Genomic DNA, 24,465 nt, shown 5'->3' with positions numbered 1-24,465 from the left:
TTGGTTGCCAAACGCGGCCAACCCAGTAGTGACCATGACAAACAAGACCAAACTGAAAGTGCAGAGGACAATGTTCTGCGTGCTTTAATAAAATGTGGCACCAACACAGTGCTGTAAAATCCTTCACAGGTTACGTGCTTACGTGGTTACCCGATGTATTCGCTTCTGCAGTCTGCACATCACTCAGTGTGGCCATTGCGGACTTGCATGAGGTCTTGAAGTTTGATTGAATCGAGACAGCGAAAATGACAGGCTAGAAAAAACGCGAAACACGCCTTCCGCCCAGCTAAAAAGCCCAAGTTTCGCTTTCGCGCCGGGTCGCATCTCCCGGCGTGGCAGCCCAGGCCTGCTACTTCGCGGCGCTTGGGATAGATGGCGCGACCGGCGCTCATCAATATGGCGGCGCGCTTTGAATTCACGGTGTTCTGGTGTATACTTGACCCTTGAAAGAGTGCCACGCTAGCTGGAAGCCGGCGACAGTTCAACTACTTTAGCTCTGTGTAATCAAATTATAGGCTCATTGAAAAATGAAAGCTCGTTGTTCCGGGTCAAAATACCATATCCGGCAGACTAATGACATGTTGACCTTGCGTACTATTTGCCCAAAATGTTCAATTTCAACCTAACACCAGTGATGCAAAGAGGCCTGTCGAACAGTATAATGGGTCGCCATTGTGGTGCACAGCGGCACGGGATTGCGCAAAGGGTGTCACAATGGTGTCACCACCCTGAACGGCGGTGCTGCTTATCGGGGCACCCTATAGTGCCGATCGACAACGATAGTCGGAGCACCTCTTGGCACTTCGATCCGGAGTCGGGCGTTCGGAAGCCACCGCGCGCAGCCGGAGCGTCGCCCTTTTCGACCATCCTGACAAGATGGGCCTTCTTAAAGCGCTTGAAAATGGTCATCCGAAGATGCCATAAATTGAGATGTATACTTACCCTCCGTGGTGGTAGTTGCTTGCTTGGCACCTGCGGGAAAAAAGAAGATGGATGAAGAAATCCGGAGAAGTATTGTTAGCACAAGAGCACACAAACTCGACCACGCACATGAAAGCACATGTACGCAGTTCGTCTGTATGACGGAACGAATACAGGATATGAACGTATAGACTGATATATAGCATGTGCATCAGCTAACGCGGGCCAAGCTGTTTAAAAACAAGGAAGGTACGAGGTACGAAGATCGGCCAACGGCGTTATCGTTGGCAATGATCTTGCGCACGCTGGTGAATTTTTCTGTTACCGCTGGTTCACTAAATAGCCAAATTAACTGCCTAATTGCATAATGGCTTGCAGAACTGCGTAAGCTCTAATGCCAAATTGTGCATTGCATTCGAAAAACAACAGATTTAACCGTTTCCTAGCTAGCCACGTTTTCTCCGTTTATTATTATTTTTTCCCCTTATGTAGATGCCGCTTTAGCTACCACAGTCCACTTATTAATGGCACGTTGTTACCGATGATTCGTTTTGGTGTTAAATATTCAATGAATTCTATACTGAAGTTCCTGTTCATGGCCAGGCGGCCCATACGCAGAACGTGCTCATGCGGCACATATACTCCTCCCACCGCCGACGACCGTGCCACTGGCCGGGAGTCGAAGATGCACTGCGAAGCGACAAGACTTACATTACGTGCGCCCCAGCTACACGGGCGGGCCACTGACGATAAAGAACTGACGCTTCGCCATTACAAACCCTGCATCGACGGCTATGATCGCGTATGGACGGTAATTTTATAGGCGGCCGTTAAGCGGAGCAAAGCGCATCGTCCTCCGCTCAGTGCCTGCACTCTTAAGAAAAAGTTTACACCCTTTGGGTCGTATCCTGTGCCACAACACTTAACAAGCCTCAGTGCCCTTCCACTCTCTAAAGAAGTATGACAAGCGAAGCTGTGGTGGGCCCCTTAATGGCGTAGTGCAACTCCGCCGCGGGTCGGCCCGGCATTGTACTATATCCGGGCTCGGCCCACGTATGAGGAGTGCTTAACGCCGGCTTCACCTCCGACGTGGGTCGGCCCGGCATTGCACTATCTTCGGGATCGGCCCGCGTGGGCTTCACTTCAGCCGCGGGTCGGCCCATTATTGCACTATTTTCGGGATCGGCACATGTATCAGGAGTGCTTAACGCCTGCTTCACCTTTGCCGCGGATCGGCCCGGCATTGCACTATTTTCAGGATCAGCCCACGTATAGGGAGTTTTATTACTATACACGGACACGGTCATGGGGGAACTAGATCTTAACAGCTTCGCTGTAAAATTGGTTACGTCTTTGCGTTCATGAATTAATGGCACAGAAGGGAGGACGGTGTCAAACGGCAATGTGGGGTCGCGACCACACAAAAGATAAAAGGGTGAATATCCTGCGGTGTCATGTCGGCACGAATTATACGCGAACGCCACGTAGGTCAGCGTGGCGTCCCAGTCGCGGTGATCGTTGGAGACGTACATCGACAGCATTTTTGTGATTGTTCGGTTGAGACATTCCGTAAGACCGTTCGTTTGTGGGTGGTAGGCGGTAGACAGCTTGTGGTCAGTGGCACAAGAGCGGAGGAGGTCGTCGACAACTCGAGATAATAACGAGCGGCCGCGGTCTGTAACTGTCGAGGTGCACCGTGGTGGAGAATGACATCATGGAGGATAAAAACGGCGACGTCTGTTGAGCAACTAGTCGGCAAGGCCTTTGTTATCGCATAGCATGTCGCGTAATCAGTAGCGACGGCGATCTACTTATTTCCTCTAGTCGTCGTCGGAAAAGGGCCAAGCAGGTCAAGGCCTACGCGAAAGAATGGTTGAGAGGGAACTGGATGGAGTTGTTCGACAGGTGGCAGAGGAGGTTTCTTCCGGCGCTGACACAATTCGCAAGTGGCGACATAACGACGCAGGGAGCGGTAGAGACCCGGCCAGAAGAACCAGCGTCGTACGCGGTAGTAAGTACGCAAAAGCGCCAAGATGTCCCGCCATCGGTGCATCGTGAAGTTGTTCGAGAGCGACGGATCGCAGATGACGAGGAAGGAGAATGAGCAACTCAGGGCCGTCAGGGTTGATATTGCGGCGGTAGAGGATGCCGTCGTGCAGAACGAACATGCGGCACGTGGCGTCAGTGCTACCAGATTACACTCCGGCGATGATGGACTGGTGATGACAGTAAAAGCCATCACGCAGGTCACCGGATCATGCGCAGCAGCATCAGGAGGATCCACGGGGTGACGAGAGAGGCAGTCAGCGTCCTTGTGCAGACATCCAGACTTATAGTTGACAGCAACCGTAAATTCCTGTGGCCGCAAAGCCTAGCGACCAGGCCGTCCTGTCGTGTCCCGGAGGGAAGACAGCCAACAGAGTGCGTGGTGGTCTGTAATGACCGAAAACGTGCGGCCGTACAAATATGGCCGGAACTTGGCGGCAGCCCAAACTAAAGCCAAGCACTCCGGCTCGGTGATGGAGTAACTTCTCTCGGCAGAGGACAGCAGGTGGTTGGCGTAAGCTATCACGCACTCGGTACCAATCTGTTGTTGTGTGAGAACAGCGCCGATGCCATGGCCGCTTGCGTCAGTGTGGACTTCGGTCGGTGCGGATGGATCAATGTGGACAAGTATGGGAGGGGTGGTCAGAAATCCGATGAGAGCGGCGAACACGTGAACCTGCTCCGGGCCCCATGAGAATGGGGTGTTCTTTAGAAGATCTGTCAAGGACCGAGTAACGTCGGCGAAGTTTTTAACGAAACGGCGAAAGTAAGAACACAGGCCGACGAAGCAGCGCACGTCAGAAGCAGAACGTGGCACAGGGAAACTGCGTACGGCACGAACTTTTTCCGGATCTGGTTGGACACCAGGTGCGTCTACGAGGTGTCCCAACACGGTAATCTGACGGCGCCCGAATTGACACTTCGTGGAGTTCAGCTGGAGGCCGGCTTTTCGGAAGACCGCAAGAGTGGCAATCAGTCGGGTAAGGTGGCTGCTCAACGTGGGAGGAAAAGCAATAACGTCGTCAAGGTAACAGACAGGTGGTCCATTTGTAGCCTCGTAGAAGAGAGTCCATCATACGTTCGAATGTCGCAGGAGCATTGCATAAGCCAAAGGGCATTACTTTGAACTTATATAAGCCATCCGGCGTGATGAAGGCCATCTTCTCGCGGTCCATTTCTTCAACTGAAATCTGCAAGTAGCCGGACCGAAGATCGATGGACGAGAAGTATTAGGCTCAGTGCAAGCAGTCCAAGGCGTCATCGACGCGTAGTAGTGTTCATAATCCGTTCATAACCAAGCTGCCCGATATGTGCTCTCTAATTACTCTCGCTACGCCAGCGCTTCTTCAATGAAAGCTAATTTAGGTCCACCGACACTTGAGTCACGCCGCATGTGCTTCGGCTTAAAAACGATCTTTTCCTCCCCCCGGATTAATTGTCCTCACGGATCGATCCTAAACTCAAGGTTAAAATTTCTGTTGTGCCGCACAGACACTTGCCACGCCTCTTTTTTGCCGCAAACTAGCAGTGACTGGAACCACCTTCCTGCCTCCGTCGCTGCAACCGAAGACCCTGCCGCCTTCAAAGTTGCGATGAATAATTTATTGTTAGAACACTCCACTTAATGCCCTCGGGTCCCTAGACAATGAAAATTAAATAAATATATAAATAAACAAATAAATAAATAAATACGGATATTACGCTGCGAAGAAATGGACACGAATAAAATAACGTAATACTAACAGACAGAAAGGTACATCCTTGCAATGATCTGCTTCCGGAAAACTAAGCAGTTGCTGTGTTTTCCTTCGTAAATTAGGCCAAAATGAATGCATTTGGAAGATGTGTGTGCAGCTCGTTCCTCTTGGCTGTGAAAGTTCTCCGCAAAAGGCGGGAAAAAAAGAGCCCATGCGCACGGTGAGATGTCGCGCGGATGGATGTTATGAGCGTCCCCTTTGGAACGGGGCGGTGGGCTGCGCCACCAAGCTCTTGCTATTATACTGCCTATAATGTCCTACCTAGGTAAAAAAAAAGAAAAGAACTTATGAACTCCCACAACCAAATCAGAATTCTGATCCCCTATTACGAACTTTGCTTTTGCACGTCTCCGTTTTTTTGTCGTTTCCCTACTTTTCTTCCCCCAATCTTCCAATCGCCTCTTACTAATCTCTCTTCCGGACATGTTTACTTTCCCCCTGGTTCTCGCTGAACCCAAGGGCTTCCAGGAGGGCAGAGGTGCCTAAATCGACCGCTGGGCAGATATCTTCACATTTTAATAGAACTTCTTCCATCGTTTCCCTAGCTTTGCCACAGCAAGCACATGCTTCTTCCTTGTTGTATATCGCTTTATAAGTGCGTGTGATCTCGTTTCGATAAGTAAAGAGCTTCCCTTTGAGTTATCAAATTGTTTCTTTCCTGATTTCGTCTTTTTCTTCTTACTCATAGCAGGTTTCTTTTTCATTGCCGCCATCCATGAGAGCCCTTGTGATTTTCCGCTTGACGTTCTTTGTTGCCACGTTGCTCACCATACAGGTGGTATACTTGCTGGTAAGCTTCCTGGTTCTTTACCTCCACTGTTAATCAATGCTTTTCCCGTACAAATACCTGAGCACTCTCTCAGCCAATTTACTTTCTTCCATATTGCTTAGTCGTTCTTCATAATTTTACTCCAAGTTTCCCTCACTTCAAAACTTGTCCATGCCATGTCACCCTGCACAGCTTCATTTGCAGTCTTCCCGTGAGCGCCCAATGCGAGGCGTCCCACTGACCTTTGCTTGCCATCGAGAACGGTTTGTATCCCTGATTTCAAGCAAACCACCGCATTTCTAAATGTTAAGTCCTGGAGCAGTATTCACCTTTCCACATACTCCGGAGCACCTCGTACCTATTGTACCCACATAGCGCTCTGTGTTTCATTACGGCCGCATTTCTCTTCCCTTTTACGCCTTAAAACCCCTTAAACTTCGTAAAGTAGTGCCACGCTTTGAAGAATACCGCCTCTTCCTCGCGCGCTCTGGCCGAGGCCGACGCCGCGTCGCTATTGGCCTAATAGCATCACGTGGGCCCTCGCGCCGTGCATCAGCGCAATTTTTGCTCGAGAAACGTCTACGGAGTGGCGAGGAGCGCATGTTGGCGCAGTTGCTACGCTCGAGCAGTGTAGGCGGCGCCACGGTCGAGGAGGGAGCGTGAAAGAGGAGAAACGAGGAGGAGTGAAGGCGCAGGAGGAGAGCGTCGCTACTTTACTACCTTTAAGGGGGTTTTATTACGCCTCGGTTAATAGCGCCCTTTCGGCATAGCCGGGCGCGCGCGCCACATTACACTGTTTTGCTGGGGAGCGCGGCAAATGGGACGGCCGGAGCAAAACCTGCCGGCGCGCGCAAATCTCGGAGGCCATGTCCACACTACACTCGTTCGGCCAGTGTCCCCCAGGCTACGCCAGGCGGCTAGAATAAACCTTTTCATCTAGGGTAAAGTGACCTGGAATCACTATCTAGGGTATCTCGATGTCCTCCCGCGGAGCGGGGGGTGGGGGGGAGGGGTGAACAGCGAGGTAGCCCATTTTTCAACGCGCGGGGGGCGAGCCTTTCCTCCTCTCTGGCTTGTGCGAGCCGGCGTGGCACTGCCTTCTTTGAGCATGTCCGATGACTCGCCTAGGCATCCTCTGTTGCCGCTGCTCCTGCCACCCCACTTTTCTTCTCTCCCTTCCCCTTTGCGCAGTGCGGTTCAGGTGTCCTCTATTGAGAGACAGTTACCGCGCTGCACTTAGCCCCACCTTTCACCCCCCCCCCCAATAAAAAATCTCTCACTCTCTCTAAATGTGCTGCCACAGTGTGCTGCGGAGATGTTGCAGCTCGTTCTCCGCGAAATTTACGCTATGACGACCGTTCACGAAAGGTCGTCGAAGAACCGCTGTGAAGCCTTTCGGCGCAGCACTAGCTACAGTACGCGGAAATTCCGCTTCGATTCGCAAACGTGCGACGTGCATCGCCAGCCGCGGTGTCTGCAAGAGTTGTGACCCACTTTGGCTGTATCGGTTTCCAGTCGACGAAGAGAACCGGCCTCTATAACTTGCCCGAGCGAATTGGAAATTAAATCTCGCCATCCGATCGCTTGGTGTGCAAACTAAAGCATAAGGGTGCTCGTCTACAGCCGACCCCCAATGCAATCCCGAAACATTTCGGCATCAATCGTTATAAAACATTTGTGAGAGCCACGAGGATCGTTCTCACACATTTGAAGTCCAGTAGGCTTAGAAACACTATATCATGTCTACGTTAAACTCCAGTACAATGCCGATCGCGTTGCTCACCACAAAAGTGAATTCTGGAGTTTTTACGTGCCAAAACCACGTTCTGATTCCGAGACACGACGTAGTGGCGGGCTCCGGCTTAATTTTGACCACCATGCCCCCAATGCATGGGACACGGGCGTTTTCCAATTTCTCCCCTATCGAAATGCGGCCGCCGCTGGTGGGATTCGTTCCCGCGACCTCGTGTTTAGCACCGCAACACCACAGCCGCTGTGCCAACGCGGCGGCTTGCTGAACACAGCGATCACTGCAGTTGGTAAACCAGCGTGATACGAATAGGCTTTGTGCTTCGGCATTGCATTTACCCCTGTAAATCAGTAATTCCATAAGGTGATCGGATAAAAATTAGTGCATAAAAGAAGGAAGGTCGCCTAAAAATGTCCCTGTTTGTGATGACAATTTCCATAAAACGGGTGAGTGCGTCGTAGAGAACGGGGCAAACAAGACTGAACAAAAAAGGTTTTCATCCTCTTCTTTCACTAATAAATAAACACTGGATAATGCCACAATAAGACCTCGCCTGGCAAAGCCGCATGCTTGTACCAAGCGCTATATAGAAACACAATAACAGATCTCTAAGCCAGCATCTACCGTGCATTGCTTCAGAAGCTCGCGCCGCCTCAGCCGGTCGCTCGACCACTCGACAGGTGTGATTGACACTTAATGGTATGCTGTTGAATATTGCTAACGAAACCTATTTTATTTGTCGGTGGAAACCTCGTCCAACAAACGAGGTATTCGCGCAAAGCATCCACAGATAACAGTTTCTATGCTTATCAAGGTAAGCAGCACAACTTATTTCTCGGCATAATGGTATCCACGCTGTTAGGTGACACATTTTGTAACTACTCATTGCTGCTAAGCCACAGCTTCGAAGTGCAATTAGAACATAGTGAGGCTGACGGAAGGCTCAAATTAACACGCGTGCACATATTGCGGTGGGTGCTGCGTCCACCTCAACGCAAGCAAAAAAACGACTCAGCACGTCTCGCAGAACCGCTTCCCACTAGAAGACGAGAGGTCGTACTGAATGAGACCACTCGAGCACGAAAGCAACCACCAGAAACCGCCGGCGAATATATGCCTGGCACATATAACACGGAGTGCTCGCCCGAGCCAGCATGCCCATAGATGGCGCCACTGCCTAAGCAACATGGCAGCGCCCATGAAAAAAAAAAAAACAGTGTTCCTGTATATGCTCCCACAGGGAACAGAGTTGCGCATACCTTTTCCGGCGCCGCTCGCACCGCTATTTGCCGAGCGCCATCACGTGGTGCAAAATCACGTCAAATGATCAACTGCGCGCTCCGAAGTCAAATTTACGGAAACGGCGCCGATTCGTTTCTGTTAGTGCCACCGAAATTGCAATCAGCGGACCATTGAGCGTGCGTAGCAACGATCGGCTCCGGGTTGCAGGTACGGTATTCGAGGATATTAAGTTAATGACTTTGGTGAAGTGCTACGAAGTAGATCATTTTGGCACTTGTATTCTAGTATGACGGGTTGCAGTGCACCAAACTGCGCAAATCACACGGAAGATGGCAAAGCTTTTTACGCGGTGCCGTGCGGACGGACGAGACCGGCCGGCTCCGAAAGGGACCGGGATATGCGAGGTCCGTTCGCCTTGTTTACAGAGGTGAGTTCGACTTGTTTACACTAAAGCGGCATTTACCTCGAGTAACACTCGTGTACACGCTGAAATGCGTACGCCCGGCATGAGCGGTTGTTCACCTGTGCAATTTTTGGTGTATACGTGCAGCGCGACACAGATGCGGTACAAAGAAAGGACGACACGTCTGTGTCGCGCTGCACATATACGCCAAGAATGTTAACTTACGAACTCTCTCAATTCGCTTTGTTGCTTGTACGATTGTTCTGACTATGCGGCTCCAGAAAAGTGAGTTCAGATTAACAGAGTAACTGCCAGCTGGTACAATTTGCCCGCTGCACCCTGACTTTTCTCTGCACTGCTTTTTTTTAATTTTTATTTCGACGTTCTGATTTTTCATGTAAGGTCGATTGATGTGCTGGTGTTCATTGTTTTGTAGTAAGCGAAGACACCGTGCGCTCCTGCTTATGAGACAGCTACGACAGCTTCAGCATTTACCACCCGCAATATGTCGCTTGTTCGGTCAGCCTTAGTCGACGTGAGGAATGTGAAATTATTTTTGTACGTTTAATAAGCGCTGTGTTATAGTAAATTAACCTGAGTAGTAGGAAGAGATGAATAACAATGTGCTGTCATATTACAGTCTGCAATGTGTGAATAATTACTTTGCCAGTTTGTCATCTTATGTGATTAGTCCAATAAAAATAACCTGTTGTTACTCTTAATAACTTGTTGTCTTTCCAGTGGCTTTGAATTCTGCCCCCCGAGGCTCAAAGAACCAGCGCTCATCCCCTCCTGCCACCAGCCATTGCTCATCCATTCCCTTGTACGAAATAAATTTGTTCTAGAAGCTTGTGCCTCTTCAATCTTTTTCCATTTGCAGATTTGCTGCGACGAAGCAGCTGTTAAGTTTGCGGTATGAATCGTAAAAATAAGCTTTGCATAAGATGTGCGCATGTGAACATTTGAAATGCATTTAAATTTACGCGCCTGCACCGCATATCTAGAAAACGTGCAGCTGCTGTGAACGACGTTTAGTGACGAATGATGGTCAATTCGGTCACCGACATAATTGCAAGCAGGATAGTTCTGTTGGCGGCATCGATTATTCGTCTCGTTTCGGCAGCCAAAATGTGCTCACATAATTGTCTACCACACGTGTGTGAAGTTTTCTTTAAACACCCTCTAAAACTTTTTTTGTCTTCCGCCTCCGCGAGAAAACTTCATATACGTGCTGAAAAACATTGCACCGCTTTTTATTGTAAGGTAATGCGCGTTAGCACGCGAACTTTTGAGCTGTTCGAGCCACGGGCGTAGCCAGGATTTTATTTCGAGGGATCGAGGGGGGTCCTATTGTTTTTATGTACATTCGTGCATGTTTTTGTATATGTGCGTGTATATATATGTACATACAAATTAAAAATTTTGGGGGGTTGGCGCCTCTCCGTCTACGCCAATCGTTCGAGCTTTGCCTGCATTAAAAAGTGTCACCTTGCTCAGCGCTTGCGTACAGTTGCCGCATGTAGCTCGCGACTAGCAGACAAAAAAGCAAATGGAACACCGCGCGGCATTTGCCTCCTGCGCGCGCAAGGAGTAGCTTCACTGCAGAGCTGGATCATAAACCGGACCTATGCGCAACTCTGCTCCCTGCGGGAGCATATACAGGGACACTAAAAAAAACAAAGGTGGTAGCGCCATCTTCTGGTGCCTTCTTCAACTACAACGCGTGTTGCATGGCCTCCGAGTTTAAAAGTATTACGAAGAGGATTCGACATTCGAATCGTTTCTCGCTGTCCGACTCGTGTTCGATTCCGTCTGAAAGATTATTTATTCGCACATCTTTTAGATTATCCTGTGATGAATTAATACATTTTGCGGACAGGCGAACGTATTTCAGCTCCGTATTTCCACTCGCTCCTAGCGTTTCGCGGTGAACGCGATTCACGGCTCGACATCAGGAAAGAGAGAGAAAGGCCCTACTCACCGCCCAGAGCTCCGGTTGCGAAGAGTACACCGACGACGGCGAGAATACCGACCACCAGCAGAATGAGGAGGATGATCATGCCACCACCGCCTCCGCCACCTCCCGCATCCTTGTTGCTGAAAAGGGCAGGCACAGAAGCATTAAATGTCTGGGGGGTAAACCGTCCGCTCCGGAATTACACGGTGTAACGCCAAGTACGCAGCAAATAAAAAATCAAAAAAGGACGCGATGCGCTATATGAAACATAGGCGGGCAAAATAAGAGGGAGCTCACTGGTAATACTGGCTCACCAACATTTTTGTGGGCTACATGTACTCACTCGTGCTCAAGTGCACTCCTACTCGTCGGAACTCTCACTTGACCGGGGACGGAGAGAGGAAGGAAGGGGCAGGGGGGTTGGAAAGCCGCATATAAATGAATTTCTTTTTTCGGGGGGGGGGGGGGGGGGGGCGAGGAACTAGGGTGCCTCGATGTCCTCCTCGCCCGCAGTCACGCAGGGGCAGGAGGTGCACATTCAGGCAGCCTAGGAGACACAGGCTCGGTGTGCCACGCTCTGGCTACGCCACTGCTGGGCGTTAACCACGTGACCTGAGACCTCACGCGCGCACCAATTTGAGAGTCCAGCGGATAGTGGGAAATACGTCTCCGCACCGCACTACGGGTCACCTACGCGTAGACAGACCTGGGGTAATCCCCGTTTTTGTTCCCTCCTAGTGGTGACGTCACTGGCTCAGATTCCGAAAACTGCCACGGTAGCCGGAGAATGCTATTTGCTTTAGAAGAACTCTTTAGATGGCACCAACCAGCAAGGGGAATGCTCATGAAATAAAGCCTTCCGTGTATACCACTCATGACCTCGCGATTAATATTTGCTAGATTGGCTGGTTATTAGTGTTCCGCGATATATACTAACCCAAGATGAATACCAGGAACGAAGCAGCAACAAGATTAACAGGACAGCGTTTTTCCTATTTACTTTCTTCTATACCTCGGCCCTAACGCTCATTAATGATTGTCACTACGCGCGTAACCTGATAAGGCATTAGACTTTTGCGCTAAGAAATGTGCCAACTGCACTCACATGAGCTTGTGTTTGCAGCGATAATGTGCATCGACGTTGTCAAACCGTTTGCTAAACCTTCTGGAAAGGGGGAGTTTCCGATTAGGGTGAACACGAGTGGTTGACCATCCAGGTGCACAAATCTTCAGGTATACACTCATCTATCGCAAATTGTTTTGAAAGCTTCCTCACAATTTAAGGCCTTCCGACTTACCAATCAAAGAAGAACGAGAATATAACAATGCAAATGCATTTTTTACACCTCAATTGCGGCTCATTTTTTAACAAGTTCGCAAACATGAATTTGTTAGGATAAAAACGAAAACAGATCTCAACAAAAAAATAAAGAAAAATCCTTCTTAGTCACCTTTTCTTTGCATCTCAACTGGTTAACCACAAGTGGCTATCGCCCTATAGTTAATTCTCTTAAACCTAATAGCTTTTCTCGGCTATCGTGGCAGTTGTCTGCATCTGACGTAATGACGTCACAGCGCACGTTACTTAGTGTGGCGTGAACACATTGGATTCCCCTTTCTCCGCGGTGCGGCTCTCTCTCTCTCTCTCCAAATCGCGCGGACATGAGGTCACGCGGTTTACAAATCTCGTTTTCTTAAACGCTTGACTAACCTTCTAGCCTGTTGTCGCGATTTCACGACATAACGAAGGAGCAACTAAATCCAAACGAGGCACTTTTGACGTCACTTGTAGTCATCCTACAATACCGCGTCGGCGTGTCACCATCTCTGACTTGCGAAACAGTGGCGTTTTCAGCGAAGTAGAACAACAGTCCGACAAATTCTCGCGGCTGCATTCATTCAGGTGCTAATTTACGCCCGAACACTTTGCAATACTATATTCGAGCTCTCGCAAAGATGCAGTAAGGGAACACCCTGCCTATTCAGAATCCGTACAGGGCGAAAAACGGGCAAATGAAACACGCCAGTACACCGTACAATAATTTACACCCTTAGAAGTGAAAGAGGGTGTAAATGTGTCTAACTCACACCCTTATGGTGTCCGTTACATGAATCACACTATAAGGGTGCGAGTTTTAGACACACTTACACCCTTTTTCACTTTTAAGGGTGTAAATTATTGTACGGTGTAGCTGCTTGCGCTTTGATAAGCTCGACGTCGCAGCTGCGATCGCGGTCGCGGCGGGCGGCCACAGTCCGATGAGGCCGAAATGCAAGAACGCCTGCGTGTTGAGGATTCTCACGCGACGACCTGCCTCATGATCATACTGCAGTTTTGGCAAGTAAGCCCCCAGAATTTTTAAATGTTCTAATAGGAAGACATTCTTTTGTGCTAGACGCCTACTTTACCACTTTTTTTCCTTCTTTTCTTTTTTTTCTTTTTTTTTTGTAACGACAAACTGTACCTAATGATGTTAGGTGGGCTGAGTTGGTAGATTTTTTTTTTTCATTCGTTATCGCGTATGGTTTCCACCAATCCTCGAAGATACACGATATTTTTTTTTTTTTTGCACCACAAATGGTGTTCTCAGGCAAAGTATTACTGGCACGCGCGCGTGGTAATTAATGCTGCGTTTTATGGTTCGTTATCTGTGTAGGCTTCTTGTTTAGTAAATTTCAGATTTCAGCAGCAGCAGTCCAGCGTTTGTGGCGTCTGCGCCCTCTCTCTGTCCCGTCCAATTTTGCACTGGTAACACGAACAAGAATTTCTTGTAGACCCCCCATAAATTTTTCGCACAGATAGTAAATGCTGTTAAAAAGATTTTTTTATGTTTTAAATTTGTGTAAAAGTACTTCTAGGCGCAATTTAAGTGATTCTTTTTCTTCAGCCCCGAGATGTTCTGGCTACGAGAGGTTAAAGGCTTGTATTGTAGAGGTGGCCTTGGAAACACTTGCACGTGAGTGAAAGGCAGCTACAACGATTGTTTTTGTTGCTTTCACCATAATACGGCTGATATGGTAATTCATCAATCTTCTGCTGAAGCGTAGAGCACAAATTGCTCCCCTCCCTCTCCCAAACCATGTTATCCACATTCCTTGCAGTCACAGTCACCACTCGGGAATTGTACCACAGATGTACCGTGACTGTTCGGCAAGCCCCGACCACACTACAAGAAAAATGCGAGAAGGATCGGTCCTGGACCGATCTTTCGCGGCTTGCTGCGTGCCGCGGACAGCGGAGGCCAATGAGAGTGGCCCCTTCAGTGACGTAGGCGCGCGGGAAACTGGCATCCCGCGGATCTGCCCGACTGCTCGATTCGCGCTCGTGTCTGGTGCCAGCAGGACGGCTCCTTTCGCGCCGTCGTCTGCTCGCGTCAGCTCTCGTTCACGCTTGTTTTGGTTTGTGATGGTTTGCGGCTGTTTTTACCACGACGAGTCTAAACCGAGACGTCGCAATGGAGAGGTGTTTGAGACAGTGCGGCATATTCGATTCCATACGATAAGACGGACCCTGATTACAAGGACGCGGAGGCGACACCCAGTACCTCATTCTCCTCGTCTTTTCAACGCGGCGACGCCGCGTTAAAATACACCCACATGGTTATGATCCCAGTGGAAACGACGTCGTCATCATCATCCGGCATGACGTGCTAAGAACGAAGGCCGAAGAAAGTAAGCACTGCTCTGATCGTCAAGACGTAAGAAAACGCGCGAATTTTCGCACTTACACGTAAAGTAAAAGAGGAGGAAAGATTTTCTTGCTGTCACGTGGCGGCCGCAGCGACTCACCGCCAGTGGACTCACCGCTGGCGGCACGCCGCGTACGTTTTAGAGCGCGGCGCTTCTAGCGCCCGTTCCTGCGTTGAGCGTCGGCGTCTCTCGGCGTAACCGAGCGAACGAGCAAAGCGAAAGATTAATGAGCGAACGCGGAACGCAGCGGGGGATGAAAGACGGCGAGAGCGAAGAGAGCGCGAGGAGGAAAGCGGCGCCCCGCACGACACGTGCTCCACGGCTGCGACCAGGCACGCTGCGAGCGCGTCCATCGATACCATATACGGAAACAAAGCGCTGGCGTGGGCTTCGGAACCACTGCGCATGCGCCACTTCGCCTACGCCACCGCCGCTAGAGAACGCGCTCCGCGCGAGCTACGCGTTCCCGTGTTTACGCTTTCTTTCTGAACAATGTGCGACGCAACCGGTGTAAACGCTTCGTCTGCCGCTTCTGCTAAACGAGCCGCCCGAGAAGAGGCTCAGCGCCACCGCCGAGAGGACCCTGTGATTCAGAATCATTCTTTACCACGATATATCGCGAATTCGAAACACCTAAACAGCTTCGCTCAAAATTAGCATCACGCAGTATCGCAATCGTCGATTAATTCTTTTTCCTCCAGTGTGGCAGGAGCAGGAGCTTTTCAGTTGACCACGCCGCAGAATGACACAGAGCTGCTGCTTTGCATAGTACGCGCTCCTATTATGTGTCTACGCTATAGTACGCCTCCGCTATGCTGAAACTTCCGCGTTTCCTTGTTAGGCTACCAGGGAAACGAAAAGGACATGCGTCGGATATACTTGTACTCGTTCGTACTGCCTCCACTCCGCGAACATGCTAGCAACGCGACGAACACAATGTGAATTTACAAGCCATAATCCGCTAGTTAGTGCATGGTTTGGACTGGCACTTGACAACCGTTGCAAGGATGCATACACACGTACACACACGCGCGCATACAAATGCTGCGATAGCGGACAGAACTGCCCCATCGACCCTCTGTGGTACGTATACGCAATCCTATGGCAAATCCCCCCATCAAACTATACCTCAGACGTTTTCCTTTTATTCTTATACTGCCACTCCAGTCTTCTGCAGCAGGCCTTTAGCCCCGCACACCTCTCCTCCAGTGGCACTTTATTGCATGCTATTAAAAGCCGTTCCACACGACGGACCAAGTCCGCGGGCCGCTCGGTCACGCGATGCGACGTCACGGCCCGCCGCGGTCCGGTCCGGCGCAGAGCACATCCACACGGCGGACCGCCATAGCAGACAGCAGAGCAGACCAACCAGCTACACTCTCGGCCAGAGTGTTATCATTGTTATCATTCCGGCTCGAGTCCCACAAAGCCGGGAACTGCTCAACGAGGTATACAAAACGAAAAAAACCTCCTCGTCACTCCAAGAGGACACGGTGATTAAAAAATATATCTGCTGCACGCACGTGTAGGCGGAACGGCGTACATGAAACGACTGACTTGACTGCCTTTTGCTGAGCCGAAAACTAGATTGGATTTGGCTGAAGACACTTTGTTGCCGGACAAGATTCGTTGGCTACGCCAATATCGCTGCGGTTTGCATGCGGTCCGCCGCCAAAACTGAAGCGGGAAAAGCCTCGGCGATTTGTTGGACCGCGAGGGCCGCGGTCCTTGCGCGGGCCAACGGCGATACGCACGAACTGGTGACCAAAAGAACAATTTGGTCCGTCGTGTGGATCGGCCTTAACCACCACGCTCAATCGGGCCCCCTGGTCGCCTTCTGTCTGACAGGCAGACAGCGCATACGAAAGGAAAGTGTACTTACACCATAGACTGTTCCGAGCCTCCGGCAGTTGACGGGTCCGCGGTCGAAGCTGTCGAGAGAGAAGGAACGTGTCAATCAACGCGTCGATCGTCACAGAGCGTCGCATTAGATAGTTCTACGTACGCTGAAGCTTGGCGCACGCTACATAACGTGAGAGTTCCACATGCAATGCACGCCGCATGCGCGGGACGCTTATATTTTCACGTATACGCAGCAGTCGGTGTTACAGGAGTGTAACATGAGACCGGGTTACGTCAACTTCAGTCATTATACGACGTTCATCTCCGTGCAAAATGCCAGTCATTCCTTTCATAAATCGTTAGCAACGACCACAATAATTAATGTTGTCGTCTTCCAGCAACTATTTCGGCATTTCAACCATTTTGACTTGCAATCCTGCCGTTTTTCGCGCACGGATTAAATTGACTAGCACTTAGATTAAACCTGCTGGCGCTAGACAAAATTTTTTTTCGCTTGGGTTAAATAATCTGGCGCTTGAGTTATTATTCAGCGGGTGCTTGGATTAAAGTGAGCAGGAAAACCTGTTGTCGCCGTAACTCATGCTTGGGCGCATTCATTCAAAGGTGAGCCCTTTCATTTATTCTTCATGCGTTGGCGATAGAGTGGACGTAAGTTTGCGTGCGAGTTGGGGTGGATATGTTTAGATAATGCGCGAGAAAATTATCTTTATTTCGACACCAAAGTATATCTCGACACCAACTTCATTAACGCGTTCTTTTGCTAAAAAAACTAAAATCTCAGTCGATATAAACAGCCACGTTTGCCGCCTCTAATTACTATGTCAGCTAGAAGCGCCTCCGCTACTTCCTTTGTCACTGTGTATCGAGCAGGTATACGCACGTTCGCTGACGTTTCGATGCTGAAGTACCTGCTTTGGAGATTAGCGATACAACGCTGGCGGACGAGTAAACTTTTTTATCCCCGAGGGAAGCCGTGTATTACCAAGAGCCGGCGACGCAGACAGCCCTTATTTGGCAGGCAGCCTGTCGATTTGGTCACACAGATTCATCACTCCAGTCGCTAGTTTTTGCATGCCAACCGCTGCCCACGTACGTCTTCCCTCTACCACTCCACAGTTTGCAGCATGAATGGAGCACAGTGCGTTAGCGAACACCCAGTTGCATTCCCGGCAGCTGATCGCACAGTATATCAGGGCGGAGGGGGTAATGGTTTCGTAGTCGTGCGCTTTCGCAGAGGCAACGGATGGATGGATATTATGAGCGTCCCCTTTGGAACGGGGCGGTGGGTTGCGCCACCAAGCTCTTGCTATCATACTGCTTAATGTCCTACCTTGGTTAAACAATGAAAAAAGGAAAAAAAACTCTGAACTACCACGCCCAAATTTTCTGATCCCCTATTGCGAACTGTGCTTTTGTAAGTCTCCGTCTTTTGTCGTTTCCCTACTTTTCTTCCACCAATCCTCCAGTCGCCTCTTACTAATGTCTATTGCGGACATGTTTGCTTTACCACTGCTCCCTCTGAACCCAAGGGCTTCAAGGAGGCCAGTGGTGCCTAAATCGACCGCTGGGTAGACGCCTTCACATTCTAATAAAACATGCTCCGTAGTTTTCCTAGCTTTACCGCAACAAGCACATGCTTCTTCGTGCAACCTGTGCCGCCGAAAGCGCCATCTCGATTCTTTAGGGCGAACTACTCGGTGAAAAGGATCTGCATTTCTATTTCTAGCGTTTTTCGCATCGTAATTCCATCTAAAGGCTCATTAGTGAATTGCTGTTAATGAGCGATTATTATGAACCTCCGTACGACCGCCGCGTCGCAGAAAAAAATAACCTCTTTTTTTTTATCTACTGATCATTTCGATTTTAGATTTATATTCGCACTTCGACGAAACACGAGGCGCAGTATGCATCACTAGAAGGCGCCAGCGATTCGGTTGCGAGTCCTTGGGCCCTATAACGCCAAACTATTACAATGTGCTTTTATTCCAATCTCCTGACGTCAAATTTGCGTAACCGCCGACGCAAGCTTCGGGCGGTCACCTTCAGGGTTGTCTGAACAGACCGATCAAACGCTCTCCCCGTTCATAGGAGGTCACTTTTGTTTGCTTGAAGAACAAATAACATTGCCTACACTGAGCGGCTTGTCTTATCTAATTAGCTGAAAAGAGGCGAGGAGCACGCTCAAGTGGAGAGGGATTCAATAGGGCCGAGCCACTGCACTGAAAAGTCGATAACCGGATGAAGAAGGTGGTGCCGGCGTCTGCGATTGGTCCGCTTTCCCTTACTTAGCTTCCGGTGGCTGGTCGAAAACCGCGGCGGCATGCAACGCTAAGAATGACGCTAAAACGGATCCTCAGCAACGAAGAGTTGGCAGAACGAGGTCGTAAACGCGCCCAAAGTGCTCGAAAACATTACACGGCCAGGCAAGAAGCTTTATTATACGCAAATAGATCCATGCTCTCCGGCAGGTGCGAGTAGCCAGCGCCCGAGCGATCGGCGGCAGCCATCCTTTCAGGCAGCCCCGTTCCTTTCGGAACGGGGCTGCCTGCGGCTATTCAGAAGAAAATTCAGTTTTGTTCGGCATATTAATGTATCTTTAATGTGTATGTACACGTCACTTTGACGCGGTGAGCTTTTACGGTTTTGTGATGTCGCGTGACAGGCAGATGAAGTGGGTGCAGCCCGAAAACTTTTGACCAATAGCCGGGGGCTAATGGCGAAAAGGCGTCGAATCAGAAATAACTATTTTTCTTTTTGCGGTCAAATCCTGCATAATCAGTGTGTACACGTCATATCAGATGGGGAGCTATCGCCGTTTTCGTGACGTCGCGTGACGGATAGGTGACGTGGGGCTGGTCCAATAAAGTTTTTGGCCAATCGCGGAGGGCTGATCACAGAATTGGAATAGAAAAGTTTGGAATAGTTTTACGTTATAGCGCCCTTATGTCTATTCTATAGAGAGTTTTAGTTTAGGGGACGCAAGCGGCTTGCGTACGCAAGAACTAGGGGCGACGGTACTGCGCATGCGCAGACCGCTACGTCTACTTGCGTCCTTGGGTTGTTTGGCCGGCCGAAAACATCGCTGCCCCTAAGTGGTCATGTTACCAACGTGACTCTCGCGGTGTAGGAGAACTTACAAGTAGCTAGCGGGTAGATAATCTAACAAATATTTCGCCAAGTGTCGACAGACGTCGTTTTTATATATATTAGAGAGGTTTAGGGTGTCCGGTATTCGGATAAACGCAGTTGGGGCGGAGCCATAAACGGGAGCGGCCTACATGGTGCATCCACCTGGCGGCGCAAAGCTCAAACGGACAAAAGCAGCTAATATTGCTGTAACCAAGTCTATTCTACTTCGCTGCTGGTGTAAATTTTCGTCACTGGCCTAATTGTGTTGCTGCCAAAAATTTATACCCGCAGCAAAGTAAAATACACTTAGTTACTGCAATATTAGCTGTTTTTGTCTGTTTGAGCTTTGGGCCACCAGGTTGCAGCACCATGCAGGCCGCTCCCGTTCATGGCTCCGCCCCAACGCCCCAGCCTGCGTTTATCCGAATACCGGACACTCTAAACCTCTCTATAACTGCTTTTAATAAGAATAGTTTTATGTGATTTACTTCGTATGCTTGATTTCATGTTTTAAAAAATGATAACGCAGAAAAGATCAGACGTTGATGGCGCTGCGAGCGCATGCGACCTCACTGCGGCTTGCGTTTGGGGCCGCTAAACTATAACGTGTTTCTGCTTGCGTACGCAAACGCAAACGCACCCAAGCGCTAGGGGCCTCAACGCCTTGCGTCCCCTAAACTAAAGCTCTCTAATGACCGTCAAAGAAACAGCAAGCGAGCAGTACGTTCAGGCGAGAGTGCGCAAAGAACTGGCCCTTTATTCAGGCGTGCGTTTCGGCTCACGTCACTCAGCGTAGCGACGGCCGTGATAGCGAAACTGCCCGCCTGAACCATGAACAATTGCAGACAGCACATACGAAGAGAAAAATTTTTCTTTCGTAAGTGAGGTTTGCCATTGGCCAGCAGCCTATCGCTAATCATATGTCGAACGTCGTGATTGGCTGACACCAGAGGTCGGGGTGAGGGTTATTCTGCAAGAATCCTGTGTGACTGTCCATTTCGTCGCCGTTGATTGGCTGGAGCTGTACGAGCGAGAAGGAGACAGGCTGGTGCACAGGTGGTGCCCTCCTCGGCCGCACAGCTTCAGCAAATCAGTGGCGGCCGAAACGGACTGTCCATGAGGCGGACATGAAAGAACACGTTCCTGATCTTGCGGCCAGTTATAAGGCAACAAGTATTTCTTTTCTCTTTTGTGTGTCGATATGGGGGGAAAACTGCTGTACATTGCAGTTGTAGGGTTGGCAACCTGGCCCTAAGGTCCGGAATGGCTCTTAGGAGTAGGCGGCGGCCAATCTTCACAATGTAATAAGCAAAGACGGCTGGCCGGTCCACGACGAGTTGTTAGCAACGAAAACATTTTCAGAACCTTCGCCAAAAGTTCGCGCAACCTTACGCACAGAAGAAGCGGGGACAAATTCAGAAAGCTTTTCTTTCGTAAGCGCTGTTTGCTATTGACCAACCGCATTGGCTTCTATTATGTTCGCCATCGCGACTGGCTCAAATCTGTTCTTACGAACAGCTTAAGCGTAAGAACTTTTTCGTGAATACCGGTCGTGTTTACGAATACGCCAGTGCAGCGGATGCTAGAGAGGTTGGCCAACGCGAGAGCGCCGACACCGCGTATTGTCCGTATGCGCGTGAATGGCGTGAATCAATTTCAAGGGGCCTGGTAACGCGGTCTGCGGTACAGTATACGGGCTGCAGCGATTGGTAGAAGCCGTAGGCCCAAACAATAGGCGCAGGGTAAATCGCCGCAGTCTCTGTTCGCTGCAAGCAGGATACCTGCTTCAGTAATTCAGAGCGAACTTTCATGCAATTTTTTTTATAGATTGCATTACGAGAGGCGACAGCACGGTACCGCTACGACTGCAGCAACCTAACCCGGCAGCTGGAGGAGTATCCATCCCAGCATGCCCACGTTCGTGGCCTCCAGGGCGATGAATTAAGCCGTGGAGGAAGGAATGGAACTAGGAGGGTGAGTCACGTGACAATTATAAAGCCTAGTCATTAAAGAATACGAAGGAAGGCTCGTGAGAGACAAGCCCTCGCCACGGAGGGAGTCCGTGTAGAGATAGTAGAGCGGAGAACCGGTAGTGAGAACACATTGCGAGGAGGGCGTCACCAAGATTACCACTAACCAAACAATGCATCGAAAGGTCCTGGCACTATATATAGGACCTCTAGAGTCAACGCGAAGATTAGCTAGCTCCTAGTGAAACGAGGTGCAGCGTCAGAGGAGATGGGTTTGGCGACCTCCTCTGACGCTGCAAACCTTTTCCATTTTTTTTCTTACCCTGTCACTTAAGCTGAAAACTACGCGCCAGCGAAGCTGGACTGCTGAAACCAAAACTAAACGCGGCACTACGCAGGCCAGTACTGGCTCTCGTGTGACGTCAACGAATGACCCAGGGGGCGGCCTCGAAGCGCCATTATGCTCGCAGTGCAACGAGGCTGTAGGGACACCACGCCTAAATGTGTCGCTGCGCATAAAATGTATAGCCAATGTATACAATCAATATAGGACGAGCACAACACATTACAGGGCGCCAGCAAGCGGTCGGCATCACGCATCGTCTTCGTAAAGCTGTAAAGGGCAGCTAACAAGGCCCTGCGGATTCCTGGAGCTGACGTTTTAAAGTCACGGCCGGTATTACTAACCGACTCGTGTTTGCGAGACAGGCACAAGCATTGTTCTGCGCCGTTTTACGTGCCGTGTAACCGAGGGAGCATACGAACTACGCAGTGTCAGGACAGATACTTGGGCTCCGAGAACCTGATGGTCCTAAATATGGCTACGGGCTCAGCCGGCGCATGCAGTATATTCCTGACACTGCCAGTTTAACCATGTCGTAAACCATTGCGCCATATTCGCATTTTTTAACTAATCGTAGATGATGGACGCCTCGAGAGCTATAAGTCAGTGCCGAAGTGATGGCGCATTCACATGGCGGAATTTGACGTTGCCCACCGCGGTATTTCGGAGCCATTTGCGCTTGTGCCTGTAGCTTTAGTGGTTGACCAACGTAATCGGCGTTGTAGTGGCCCACTGCTCGCGCGCGTGATGTTCCCGTAGTCACAGTAGGGGCCCGAGGTCCAAGCCTCAGAATTCCTAATCTTCCCAATCCGAAGTACATGCGAGTTGTCTAAAAATAGTGACCGTTTTAGGTTACGATGACGTCGGTCGCGAGCACTGCAAATGTTTCGTTAAACGCCCAATTTCCTCCGCGGCAACGCGATATCCATAGGCGTTCAGCGTCCTGTGGTGCTTTTCCTGTAAAAGAAGGGCTAACGAAGAGCAACAGTGCTTAGTGTTATACCGGCGCGGCCGCCATGGAGGCAAGAGGCAATGTGTCTGCGTCAGAGAACGTAAGACTCACATGCTTTCCAAACCGAAACTCACAATACCGCACTTAGCATCGGCGATTTAACGAAAACGCGCGCAGTCTGCCCGACGGCCGATGAAGCCAAGCGCGCGATGCCCGAAGATGCCACGAAAAAAAAAAAAAAAGTCAACCTGTCCCAACACCCGGCTAAACGGCTGTTTTCGTCTGCCAGGCCACCGCTGTGTGTATGCAATGCGGGGCTGGCTGCCCCGCATTGCACCTCGCACTGGGGGTGAACGCAGCATCACCGGGCGCCGCGAGGCCTGCCGCTTTTCCGCCTACAGGCAGAAGAGCTACGGGCCCGAACGCGCCGTCCGAGCCCCGGGCTTCTGCGTTCCCCCCGCCGCTCGGCGTCCGAGACCCGCGGAGACGCAGGCATCGAGAAGGTAAGGAAGGCCGGCTCACCGTCTCCCATGGTTGCGGCCGGTCAGGAGGAGCTCGGCAGGTTCGAGGGTGCGGGGCTGGCTGGCGAGACCGCGCGGCTGTCGGGCACGGGAGCGGGTGCGGATCTCCTGCACGGGTCTCGCGCCGGGCGACTCGTCGCCTTTCTTTTCCTCTCCGCGAGCTGCTTCAAGGAAGGACGATGCGTCTTGCCCCGCCCCCCTTTTGCGCTTGGGAGAAAAGCAAAGTCATTCGAGTATCCGCACCTCCTATATTCTCTCGGAATAGAAATTTCTGCCTTGCCCGGAGACATCCCGGACTAACGAAGCCAGCCGCCTGAGGTCGACACAGACAAGATCACCGGCTCTATCTTTTACAACGAAGCTGTATACCTCCACGCACCCCCCACTCCCCCCGTTGCATTTGTCGTGCCCGTGGACAAAAACGAAACCAATCACACTGGGAGGAGCGCGCCGCTGGGTTCCTTGCAGCAACACTAGATGGTGCTCGCCTCCGTGCACCCGTACGCATCCGCGGCGGCCGTGGGGGGAGGGGGGAGAAAAAAGAACCAGAAAGCTCGCCTTAGCGCATAGCGTTCGCCGCAGGCGTTTCCCGGAAGTGATTACGGTTGCACAAGCTTCAGTTGCCGGGAAATGGTTACTCTAGCACACAAAGCAAGGAGTGACGTAACTACACTTTCGTATGTAAGAGAAGAGCCTGCCTAGTAGCAACTGATTTGTGTTGTGACGGTGCTATGGGGAGGCCACGTATTGACCCTTTTCGCGGAGCAGTTTGTTCTAGAGAAAAGAGATGGCGCTTTCGGCGGCGCGCCGCACGTCGTCTCAGCGACAGCGCACGAATACGAAACCATTACCGCTTCGACCTTGCTTCTGTGCGACCAGCTGTCGGAAATGCAACTGGGTTTTCGCTAACGCACTCTGCTTGAATCATCTTGGATTGAATCGTGGATTGAAGACGTATGCAGTAGTTGGCTGCAAAAATAGTGACTGGAATATTAAAGGAGTACTGACACAAAAAAAAATCCATGTGGTTTTTTCTGCTTTAATAAGTAGTTAATGACCCAGTAATCACGGCACGAGACCTCATTTACTTCAGAGCGCGACAGGTAATTATCTGCAGTCTTTTTTGTAGCGACCAGTCCAAGTTTCGGTTTC

General features: G+C 50.4%; 1 long non-coding RNA gene across 1 annotated transcript; it reads right to left on the bottom strand.

Annotated features, from left to right (window-relative positions):
• Positions 1-939: 939 nt before the first annotated feature.
• LOC126534244 (uncharacterized) lies at positions 940-23,623 on the bottom strand. Its single transcript, XR_007600290.3, has 4 exons — positions 23,315-23,623; positions 16,418-16,466; positions 10,870-10,985; positions 940-972 (listed from the first exon to the last, which is right to left on the bottom strand). It is a non-coding gene; the product is annotated as an uncharacterized lncRNA (long non-coding RNA).
• Positions 23,624-24,465: the final 842 nt, after the last annotated feature.

The sequence above is a fragment of the Dermacentor andersoni genome, chromosome 7, assembly GCF_023375885.2.
Source record: "Dermacentor andersoni chromosome 7, qqDerAnde1_hic_scaffold, whole genome shotgun sequence".
Taxonomy (NCBI): Eukaryota; Metazoa; Arthropoda; class Arachnida; order Ixodida; family Ixodidae; genus Dermacentor; species Dermacentor andersoni.
The sequence above is the reverse complement of the archived record's forward strand: the minus strand, read 5'-3'. Positions and strand labels throughout refer to the sequence as shown.